We start from the raw sequence: 10130 nt of genomic DNA, 5'->3' as shown, positions 1-10130 counted from the left end.
ATGGAGAAAATGATACTCCGTCGTTTAGACCATTGGGTCGAATCAAACGGTCTACTATCAGATACTCAATTTGGCTTCCGCCGTGCCAAAGGAACGAATGATTGTCTTGCGTTGCTTTCTACAGATATTCAGCTAGCCTATGCTCGCAAAGAACAAATGGCATCTGTGCTCTTGGACATTAAGGGGGCTTTTGATTCCGTTTCTATTGACATTCTTTCGGGCAAACTTCACCGACAAGGATTTTCACCAATTTTGAACAATTTTTTGCATAGTTTGTTGTTCGAAATGCATATGCATTTTACGCATGGCGATTTGGCAACTTTTCGTTTTAGCTACATGGGTCTTCCCCAGGGCTCATGCTTAAGCCCCCTTCTTTACAATTTTTATGTGAATGACATTGACGCATGTCTGGCAAATTTATGCACGATAAGACAACTTGCAGACGACAGCGTGGTCTCTGTTACAGGAGCCAAAGCTGCCGATTTGCAAGGACCATTGCAAGATACCTTGGACAATTTGTCTGCTTTGGCTTTACAGCTAGGTATCGAATTCTCTCCGGAGAAGACTGAGACAGTAGTTTTTTCTAGAAAGCATGAACCTGCTCAGCTTCAAACCCAATTAATGGGTAAAACGATTTCTCAGGTTTTGGTACACAAATATCTTGGTATCTGGTTCGACTCTAAAGGCACCTGGGGTTGTCACGTGAGGTATCTGATGAAAAAATGTCAACAAAGAGTGAATTTTCTTCGTACAATAACCGGACAATGGTGGGGAGCCCATCCAGGAGACCTTATAAGGCTTTACCAAACAACGATATTGTCTGTTAATGAATACGGGTGTTTCTGCTTCCGCTCCGCAGCAAACACACATCTGATCAAACTGGAGCGAATACAATATCGTTGTTTGCGTATCGCCTTAGGTTGCATGCAGTCGACCCATACGATGAGTTTGGAGGTCTTAGCTGGAGTACTACCATTGAAAAACCGCTTCTGGAGCCTGTCTTCTCGTATTCTTATCAAATGTGAGGTCTTGAACCGTCCCGTGATTGAAAATTTTGAAAGGTTAATCGAACTTAATTCTCAAACCCGTTTTATGACATTGTATTTCAATCACATGTCCCAAAATATTAACCCTTCTTCGAATATTCCAAATCGTGTCGAGTTATCAAATACTTCTGATTCTACTGTGTTTTTCGATACATCCATGATAAAAGAAACTCGTGGAATCCCGGATCATTTACGCGTGCAGCAGATCCCCAAATTTTTTTCCAATAAATATCGAAACATCAACTGCAACAATATGTTCTACATTGACGGATCACTTCTTGATGGGTCCACTGGCTTCGGTATTTTCAATAACAATTTAACCGTCTCCCATAAGCTCGATAATCCTGCTTCTGTTTACGTCGCAGAATTGGCTGCAATTCAGTACACCCTAGGGATTATCGAAAAAATGCCCACGGACCATTATTTCATCTTTACGGACAGTCTCAGTTCCATTGAGGCTCTCCGATCGATGAAAGATGTTAAGCACTCTCCGTATTTCCTGGGGAAAATACGGAAACATCTGAGTGCTTTATCTGAAAAATTGTTTCAGATTACCTTAGCGTGGGTCCCTTCTCACTGCTCGATACCGGGCAATGAGAAAGCGGACTCTTTGGCTAAGGTGGGCGCAACAAACGGTGATATTTATGAAAGACCAATTGCTTTTAATGAATTTTTCGCACTTGTACGTCAGAAAACGATCATCAGTTGGCAAAATGCTAGGACCAGAGGGGAATTGGGAAGGTGGTTACATTCCATACATTCCATTGTTAAGCCAGCATCGTACCTCGAGACCAGCTGGGAGAGTTATAAGCATCATTTCATTACGCTAAAAAACACAAACGTTGCTGAACAACCACTCGACTCCATTTGTACCTAAGATACACTTCGCAATAATGCAAATATCTTCACAATAAATAAATCATTTCTTTCTTTAGTACTCTAAGTTTTTAGACAGCTGCAGAAAAAAATCCAAAATTTTCATTGTCACCAGTTACTTCAAATTTTCACACAAATGTAATCAACTTTTCTAAGTTACTCAAAATTCGTTTCTCGCTTTAATGTTTTTGTTCGAAATATTTTTCAATTTGTAGATTTTAGATTTTTTTACAAAGCAGAAAACTAATATCCTAAAATTTATTCCTGTACAAGTTTTCCATACTTTCATAGGGTTTTAACCACATGCTTTGAATAGAGTGTACACTAAAAACGCATTCCAATACACACAGCAGCCTGCTCCTGCTGATAGTTGCTAAAATGCTTAAAGATAAGTAGACTTTTGACGTAACTTTACGATTTATGTGCAAACTAATTATATTGAAATATTCTCTGGGCTGTGAATTCCAAGGTCAGAAAACTCTCACAGATGTAGTTGTGATATTGACGCTAGCCTGAGACTACGAAAGAGACAAGCTTCAGATTGAAACGTACTTGTCAAGTTTTCTTACTGGGAATCGAAGACTTTTGCCTGGATTTTTTCTCAATGAGAAAAAAATCTGGCTTTTACAATGAAATATGAGAATATATTATATAATTAAATGATAGCATAGTATATAAATGTGTTAATTTGTTAGAAATATATTCAGAAAAGTATATGACATACTATCGTATAACTATAAAAATATTTTATTTGCTATTGTACTTTTCACTCAACATTGTTAGAAGTATGAAACTGTTGCTCGTATTCGATTACTTCGTTCGAGTATATTCGTTATGAAAACTCTCTACTGAAACTGAATACGGTGAAGTCCTGTTTTTCCCTGTTGTAGGTACAGTTTAAACGAAATTTTATTTAGCCGATTGAAACGAACAATGCGGTGTGACAGCAACAGAATGAAAACAGAATGTATTCGCAGATGGCTTTGGGCTATTATACTTGTATATTTTTTCATACTTCCATGACAATGAAGGTGTGCCGTGTGTCTACCTTTTTGTGCAGAAGTTGCACTGTTTGCCGCGAATGAAGTTAATATTTGATGACCCTCACGGACACGAATCGAATTGTGAATTTGTTCTCTTTTTTTCTGACGCCAGAAAACTTGTTTCGCTCGTTTTTCATTGATATTGCAGAAAAATAATATCACAGATTGTAAGTAGCTTGTGCATATCAAAATAAAAAAAAAACAATCAATAAGAAAAGCACTCTTATATGTTTCCATTGCATGAACGAATTTCCAAACCGCAGACTATTAGAATGAATTTCAAATTAAAATAAAGGGAGTACAAAGGAACAACAGGCACTTTTTTGGAGCGGTATGCTTAGGAAATGAGAAGTGGTCAACTTCCTGGGGCTGATTTCCTGGGTCAACACGTCGTGAACAACGAATGGCCTTTTCTCCCCACATTGTGGTGTTATTCTGCATTAAGATGGCTTACTTAACAAGTGATTCATCTGATTTACCCGTTGGTAGGGGAATCCCTAATATGTTTGTGTTGCGAGTTGATGTTATTGTTAGCCGAGCACCACTTCCCGTTTTGGTTTCTCGTTTTGATCAGGACCAATCGTCAGGTTTGAGCAATTCGTTTTTTTATGTATGACTCACACCTACACAAGCAGATTATGGTATCTGTGAATGGGAGTTTTACGGCAAATGCGTCGCTAGTTTTTTGTTTGTTTAAAGCTTAATAATGAATTTATACATGTCTTATCTATATTGAGAAAAAACAGCGAATCGTACTAAATAGTTACAACAGCTGCTCTCAGAATATCAGTGAACTTCTGCCATCAACAAAATCAACAAGCATCGAACGTAGCTCAGCTTCCTACCGTTCTTTGCCATTAGACAGAGTTTTCGCATTGATTACATCGTTGGCATCATTGATTTCCGCAGAACTTCCAATACATTAGTTCCATCTCATGGCATCGAGATATTCAACGGTAGAATCATGAGCAAACAGAAATAACCCGGGGCAACGAAAAAAGAGAAACGTGAAAGATAATATTTTTGAAGCAAAGCGTCTTTTATTCGACCTATCAAAAGATCAAGATGACCAAGTTAATCTATTCAGCAAAGCTGAAGTCCGTGAGGAAATAATCAATCAGGTGAAGGAGAAGTTCTGCGATGAGCAAAACGGCTTGCTACCAAATCACCTCCGCTAGACTTGGGCCGCCGTAATATTATTCGACAAAGTTTTATTACAATAGTTGAGGGGAAAGCTGATTACGGTAGTACTGTTTTGGCATTAAATTATGACTGACAAGTATAACATTGGGCCGAAAGTTCGTCTTCAGAACAGTTCGGACAGCTTTGCCATTCATAGAAAACACTCACACAATACAGCTCTTGGCGAGGCATTGGTAGATATATTGCAACAAATATTTTACGATATTTACTGCTAAATTTTGTCCGCAATACCTTTTCTGTCTGCTCTTCAAATGCGCACCATATTTTATCATCCGCAACAAGTAACGGATCTCTCAGGATGTTTTTGTCAAAGAACGAACGTAGATAGGTAGGAGATAAAACTTATTATTAAACCAAAATTATCATGACTTTAATTCACAATTTTATCAATAAAATGCCGTTAAATGCTACCAAACTGTATCCCTTACCTCATTCAAAACAAACTCAAACAGTATGATTTTTTAACCTAAAATCTAAGCAATTTTGAATTTAAATAATAATAATCAAAATCTTACATTAGTGCTTATGTCTGAATAATTTATAAACTTTAATGTGTTTAATGTTTATATTCGCAATGTGTTTAATGTTTATATTCGCATAGATTTGAAGTCAACAAGTTCGTGGAACTGGCAGCACTTTCGTTCGCTATTATTTTTCTCGAAAAGACTAGCTCAGAATTCACCTTTTTTTGTTAAATGATACTTAACCCTCTAGTGCCCAGTGCCTTTAGACGGTCTTCAGTTAAACTTCTGAAAAGCTTCAATCAATACTAAGAAAATGTTTATAAAAATTCATAGTGATTTTTTCGAAGTCCGTCTGAAAATTAACTTGGGCACTAGAGAGTTAGGATGAATTTCACGCCAACTCGACAATGGGGCTGGCAGTACTTTCCCAGGATTGAATAAACCTTTGTGGGCGTGCGGGCTTGCTGAACCAAACAACAATGTCCATTTTTTCGAAAATTTCCATAGACTAACATTTCAAAAGGCTTCAGTCTAATGGTAACTAAAAATATAGTCAAAGAAGGTGCATTTACACATGAAGTCCGTTAAAAAATAATTATCTCGATTGTTTTATTCAATATAGGAATAAATAAAAACTAACAAATACATGTTTGTATTTATCAATGTAACAGAAAAAATAAATCATTCTTAGTCACCAAACTGAATTTTTTGCGTTTTCAAAATAAAATATAAATCAGCGAAAAAAAAGTTCCTAAATCATTTCAACATTGCATAAAGGCTCAATAAGATTCATTGATCTGTTGTTTATGATTTTTCTAATAACCACAGTAAAATATGTACATACTCAGATGTATCTTTTGACAAAGCAAGGTCACATCGAAATACACATGATGTTCTTTTTTTTCTAATACAGTCATCCCAGTATTATGGGCCAACCAGTATTGTGGACCAGTCTACACTTCATATTGGTTTTTAACATATTTCAATAATTTTTAATAGTCAAATTTAAGTTTAGTGAACGTGAACAACGTTCACCATACTTAAATTTGACTATTACAAGTTATTGACATTCGATAGAAACCAATACAAAGTGTATTGGCCAATAATACTGGTTGGCCCATAATACTGGGATAATAAAAATATTCTTCATTGTACCTGATATCAATACCTCTCAATGTGTTACCTTTCTTGTTCGTTTGGCTCGGATTTAGACATGTTCGTTTGGCTCACAACCATAGATGCCAGATATACAGACAAATCTGTATTATACAGACTTTCTGTGTTGCGATACAGACACGCATAAGCCTACAGATTTTATACAGACATTAAGTATAATACAGATATTACACAGATATCTGATATTCTACATAATGGTTTTACCAATATACACAAAAAAACGAACACAAAAACCAAAAGTCACTGTAGCCGTTGCTGGAAAAAGTGAACTAGGAACTGAACACTTTGCTGAACATATTATTCTTGCGTTTTTGAGAGTGAAATCATGACAACGGGAATCGAGTCAGGCTATCGGGGTTTTTATCGGCCCCGTGGGCACTAATCTGCCTGTTTCGCCCCCAGTAACAAACAGCTGATTGTCTCGATCGATTGCCATGCAGGTTATATTGGTGAAAAGACCGTTTGTTCTATTCGGAGCAATATCCAACGTTGAAGAATTGCTTAAAATGTCCCAAACCTTGAAGGTACTATTTTTATAACCGCGAGACTTCTGCCATCATGTATCAGTTTAGCTACATTACGACGAACGACGATTTTTATCACGGGAAAGACTCTTACTTCTATGTGTTACTTAGATTTAAAAGATAAATTAGTTATCGATTAATCGACCAACTATGATAGACTCGAAAAAGAACAATCAAAACAAGCAATAAAACAAAACAATCTGACAGGTCGACAAATAATTAGGTATCAATGTATCGGTAACCTTTTTTCGCAGCGTTATACAGACTTATACAGACATTTTTATGGATTATACAGACTTGCCAAAAAAAGTCTGGCATCTCTGCTCACAACATTCTCTTCGCATATTTCTTCCTCTGAGTATTGCTAGTTCAAGATGGTAGTCGAACTTTAAAATTAATTTTTTCAAGGTCTATATATTCTCTAATGCATTATATCGATTACTCATAGACGCAATTGAAATTAAGCCTTCCTATAAAAGTAATATCTTTCACTAACCTCGATTGTTTTTTTTTTTTCTAAGTTATCTTAAACTCTTCCGCCGTTTTTTGCTCTAGGGGAGGAGTACCAGTTATGGCAATACCTAAAAAATGTACCAGTTATGGCATGAACCAGTTATGGCCTATGGAGTTTAAATGGACTAATGCCATAACTGGTACCATTGCGCTTATACGATATAGCCATAACTGGTGCACTTGCCATAACTGGCTCACCTACCCTATCTTATTTTTCAAAATTTCTTTTCGGAATTGGGTGGTTTAGCTATTAACGCGGGAATTCTGACAGCTATCAAAGTCTAATGTACTCAGTTTGGTTTGCCATTTCACCATGAACAGACCTACGCCTGAACAACGCTTACAAATAATCGAATTTTATTACCAAAATTCGTGCTCTGTGAAAAATGTTTTTCGCGCATTACGACCATTTTATGGTCGTCATAATCGACCTACTGAGCAAGCTATTCAAGCTATTGTGACGAAATTTCAAACCAGTTTTACACTGTTGGACATAAACCCACCAACACGTATACATAAAGTGCGTACAGAAGAAAATATTGCTGCCGTATCAGCCAGTGTAGTGGAAGACCGTGAAATGTCAAATCGACGCTGTTCGCAGCAATTGGGCTTGTATTATTCGACTACATGGAAGATTTTACGAAAGGATTTTGGTGTAAAGCCTTACAAAATACAGCTCGTACAAGAATTGAAACCGAACGACTTGCCGCAGCGTCGAATTTTTGGTGAATGGGCCTTAGAACAACTTGCCGAAAACCCACTTTTTTACCGAAAAATTGTGTTCAGTGACGAAGCTCATTTCTGGTTGAATGGGTATGTTAATAAGCAAAATTGCCGCATTTAGATCGAAGAGCAACCAGAGGCAATACAAGAATCGCCAATGCACCCAGAAAAATGCACGGTTTGGTGCGGTTTACACGCTGGAGGCATCATTGGTCCGTACTTCTCCAAAGATTATCAAAATCGCAACGTTATGGTCAATGGCGCTCGCTATCGCGCGATGATTTCTGATTTTTTTTTGCCGGAAATGGAAGAGCTGGGTCTTGTTGACATGTGGTTTCAGCAAGACGGAGCATCGTGCCACACATCGCGCGAATCAATGGACATATTGCGGAATGAGTTCGGTGAGCAATTCATCTCACGAAATGGACCACTGAATTGGCCGCCTAGATCATGCGATTTAACACCGCTAGATTTTTGTGGGGCTACGTTAAGTCTCTCGTCTATGCGGATAAGCCAACAACAATTCCAGCCTTGGAAGACAACATTACACGCGTTATTCGCGAGATATCAGCTGAAATGCTCGAAAAAGTGACCTAAAATTGGACTTTTCGTATGGACCATTTAAAACGTAGCCGTGGCAACATTTGAATAAAAGTAAATGGCATAAACCAATTAATCGGCTCAAATAAAGATTTCATACAGTTTTGTAATTTTAATGCGTTTTTTTTAAAGAAAAAAAATTCTCATAAAATTACCCTTTATATGATCTGATAGACTGTAATTTTCTGAGCAAAACGTGATTTATTAAAACTTTATATCATTATTCTTCGATTTTTAAATGAAGAATAAAAATTCGTTCTGAATCACTGCAATGACAGTTGGTATATGGGCGAACTGTCATTGTAGCGATTTCGAGTAGTTTTAAATCGTGATTAAAAAAGCGAAGGACAACCATAGAAATTTTTTTAAATCACGTTTTACTTAGAAAATGCATATCTTTCAGATGATATAAAAAGCTGATATAGCTAAACAACCCATTTATCGAAAATTGGACTAGCAATCTAGTTGAAATAACTATTTTCGACAGCGAATATTTTTTTTTAATTTGGAAGAGAAGCTGGTTCACAACAGAAATATTATACGCGCTGGAAAATGAAAAATTCGAGCAATTACAAAGAATGAGCAACCATTTCAATCAACTATTTTTAATGGGCTGAAATTTCGAACAGATGCTCTTATGAGCTAAAGGTGTGCTATCAGTTTTTTTCTGAATCACAACTAATTTTTTAAAAAGGTTTATCTAAAAATAATATTAAAGATTAGAAATATTTCTAGAGCCATGACCGTTCGTTAGATCGGTGTAACATCTTCGGCAAAGTTGTGGATAATAATTTTACACATCCGAAAGAAACATACACCGCGAATAAAAATATTACGAAATATAATTTTAAAAAATCACTTTCTACTTATTCACTTATATCAATTATTTTTTATGAAAACTACAGAAGGTAAGCTAAACAATAATGGTTGTCCGAGCACAAAATGACACCTGTAGCCCATAAGAACATGCAAAGTTTCAGCTAAATTAAAAATAACAATTGAAAAAATATTTAAATTGGAACAATTTTTTAATTGCTGATATAATTGCACCTTACGAATGTTGAAAAGTCACTATCAAGGGGAACTCCTCTCCAGGCGGAGGTAATTATTTGCATTTATATAAAAGTATGTTTGAGCAAGAGAACACAAATTTATGTAATAATAAAAACAACACAAAATGGCAGACTTATCAACAATTTCGCGTGACTCAATGGCATAAGGCCCAAGCACAATGGATATGTTTGCGTTGCGTTGACGTTAATTTGACAGAATTGCCACAAACGCAGCCGCAACGTATCCATTGTGTTCAGGCCTATATGCATTTGATTGCAAAAACTACTTAGACGATTTATACAAAATTACATTCGCAACTATTCCAATACAGTTATGGAAAATATTATTAATTATTAATTTTCAATTTAAATTTCTCGCAGTTATTGGTAAGAAAAGTAGTTTAACACTTAATCTTTAATTGTTTTATACACTCTTTTAAATTTAAAAATTGAACTGTACGTTTCATCGGAGTTTATCAGCAGATAGAAGTATTCGTTTTGACCAAAGCTTTAATTACTGCAAATGAATGATGAATAATAATTATAAGTTATTACTCCAATCTTCGGGACGTTGTTTTTGGACACATTGGAACAAAATCATGGTAAAGTTTTCGGTTTATGTGTAGGGGAGACTGGTTGGTAAACGGCTGGATACGTGCCAAAGACCTAGGAAACAGAAAACGGTAAACGATTGGAAATTGGGTACTTGGAACGTCCGATTTCTTAATGAACCGGCTCAAGCTGGTTTGCTTGCTCGAGAACTACATCGGCAGGGAGTTGAATCGCAGTGATTCAGGAGGTTCAGTGGCCAAATTCCTGTGAAAGCAGCAAAACCGAGCGTCGGTTCCGCAGTGCTAGGAAATCAGAAAACAAGAGTAATCCGGTGGAGGCCCGTAGATGACCGTATATG

This window comes from Wyeomyia smithii, chromosome 3 (genome assembly GCF_029784165.1).
Source record: "Wyeomyia smithii strain HCP4-BCI-WySm-NY-G18 chromosome 3, ASM2978416v1, whole genome shotgun sequence".
Classification (NCBI taxonomy): domain Eukaryota; kingdom Metazoa; phylum Arthropoda; class Insecta; order Diptera; family Culicidae; genus Wyeomyia; species Wyeomyia smithii.
Note: the sequence above shows the minus strand (reverse complement) of the source record.